Source organism: Triticum dicoccoides, chromosome 2A (genome assembly GCF_002162155.2).
Source record: "Triticum dicoccoides isolate Atlit2015 ecotype Zavitan chromosome 2A, WEW_v2.0, whole genome shotgun sequence".
Classification (NCBI taxonomy): Eukaryota; Viridiplantae; Streptophyta; class Magnoliopsida; order Poales; family Poaceae; genus Triticum; species Triticum dicoccoides.
Window position 1 is genome coordinate 731,407,130 of NC_041382.1, and position 2,956 is coordinate 731,410,085.

Sequence of the window (2,956 nt, forward strand, 5' to 3'; positions counted from 1 at the left end):
TTTAGTCTACTGTGATTTAACTAGTGTGGAATATAAAAGGGGAAAACCATAAGCATTGCGAGTATGGTGTTGAGCGTGCCATGGCGGATCTGAAGGTGCAAACCGGACAAAGGCAACTTCGCAACCAAGACAAGAAATCAGAGTAAAGCAGTGGCGATCTATTTTCTTGCTGCGATAAATAAGTTGAGCAGATACGAAAGAGTACCGCCTCTGGTGCGGCGCCGTGTACGCATCTACTGAGAGGACGGTGATGCGGTAGCGATGGCTGTCGGCGGCGTGGAAGCAGATCTAGGAGGGTAGACGGTGGCGGCGGGGCACGGTGGATAAGACGCTCGTAGGAGCGGTGCCGGCAAGGTGGACGACGGCGGGGATGAAGCGAGAGGACGGGATGCAAGGATCCCAGTCCGAAGCCGTGGATGAGAGAGGTCGATCTATTGTAATGGACGGTGGCATCGGGGTATCAGCTCCGGCATGGTGGAGGAGGACGGCGGTGGATGGGGTGGCGGACGGCAGCGGACGGAGGAGGTGGGGTGGAGAGGGTGTTTTGGCGCCCACGGAGTATGAATGGGGAAAAGGGAGGTAGAGAGGAAGGGGGAACCATGTATTCAGGGCGCGCTTGTCTCAAATGCGAGGAAATTTACAAACTTAGCCCCCGTTTCCAATTTCTACTACATCACAGCAACACTAGTCGGTCGGGGATAGGACGGTAATCTCGCATACACCGAATATTTGCCGACGAGAGTTTGTTTTTGGCGCCCACTGTGTATGAATATGAATCGGGGAGGGAGTCGATTTCGGCCGAGGACACACTATGTTTTGGCGCCCACCGTGTATGAATCCGGGTGAGAGGCGATTACGTCACGTTTGGGTGAAATTACAAACCTACCCATATCGAAATCTATAGAAATCCAGCATATAGGCTTTGCGTGGCAGGGATAGGCAGCAGCGATTTCCATCTCGCAGATTTTGGTTCCAGGTGGTTACTGCGACTTTCCCCGCTTCGTTCAAATTTTGCAGAGTGCACGTTTACCGTGCCAACTCAATTCGAATCCCATTCTTATTCTATTTTTTTCTGGGCGGGATCCATTTTCAATTGGAATTACATTCTATAGACATCATTTTTTATATATACTTTCAAAAGCACAACACCATTTATACATAAATATGGTTTACAAATGGCATGATCTCAGATTCATAAGGTTGTATCCATCAATTTGGATTTTCAAATATTTGAAACCACTTTATGTTGAAATCCAATGTATGCATTCCTCGCTAACTGTCTCCAATTAATGTGTATTTCATGCGGGTTTTTTTTAATTCTCAAACATGTATAATGTTTTTCACACACGCAACATATAGTGTAATCCTGTTTAGACATTAATTGCATATAAACCATGCATTGTTTGTAATTTAAGAATCTATGGATCACCAATATTAATAAACTATATAACACTACACGTGTGCCCAAATTCAAATGAATATGCATGTTTGATACACCAATTTGCGTTATGATATTATCGATGTCGTGATCTCTAGTTTAAATATTTGAATCCCCTTTAATCCAGATATTCGTCTCATATAGCTATCACTCATGCTTATATAGGACTATCTCTCTGGACCTATACGCGTTCATCGTCTCTCAGGTATCTCTCGTGCTACCTGTATGTCGACAATGATCTTTTATCTTCGTAACACACTGACGGTACTCTCTCCCTCGACCTTCATCACTCTATCTCTCTCTAAGTATATCTCACTCCCTGCTATGTGTCTCTAACTATGATTCTCCATGTGGAATCTCTTTCTCTCACACAAACACAAAACTTTGTCTCCCGGGGTCTCATTTCTCTCTACTATTCCCATGTGTGCCACTCACACACCCCTCATACAGAGATGTCTTTCGCTCCTTAGATATGAGAACCTACGACTCTTCCTCATCAATATCTCTTTCTCTCACACAAACACAAACTCTGTCTCCCAGGGTCTCATATTTCTCCATTGTTCTCTTGTATGTCGCTCACACACACCATCTCTCCCTAGAGATATCTTGTGTTCCCTCGTATGTCTCTCTAGCTATCACTCTCGTTGTGAAATATCTTTCTCTCTCGCAGACACAAAACTCCGTCTCTCTGGATCTCATTTCTCTCTGATATCTGTTTGTATGTGACTCACACGCACCCTCTCTCTATCTTTCTCACACCCACACACATAACCCAGCCTTCTGATCCACTCGACACCTATCTCTAACACACACTAGCTAGCATCTTTATCTTTCTATTTATCTGTTTCTCCATCAACCTTCTTTCTCGCCCTCACTCTTGATTCCTATCACGCACACTACATATGTTTCTCTCTACATGCAGTCAAGTGCCCTCTCACACACATATATAACTTCACCCTTTGAACCACCCGACGGTCATCTCCAACACCCAAACTAGCGGATGTCCCTCTAGCTAGCATCTCCATCTCTATATCTATCTGTAGTTTCTCCGTCAACATTTCTTTCTCGCACGGAGTCTTGCTTCCTATCACCCACACTATATATGTCTCTCCATACATATGCATTTATAGGTTGGTCTCTTTTGCACAATCGTTGTGCCTCACTCCCTCTGCTTGCCATAGATGCATGCTCCAGCCCACGCCACTATCTCTTAAAGAAAAAAACACATGCTCAATTGTCGGGACTTCTTCCATGCATTCTCACATGCATGCATATTGTCATACCGATCTGTCTCTCCCATGTCGTTGATCTTATGACTTATGTCTTCTTTCTTTTATCTCGATCATGCGCGCGCGCACACACACACACACATCCCACGTATACATGTATACCTCTCACACATGCACGTTCAAGGTCTCTATGTCTCCATACGTAGTTAATTACCCTCATTCCTAACTCCACATCGAATCATTCTCCTCTTTTGTGCACATAACTTCCGCCTAGATGGGTAAAACACAC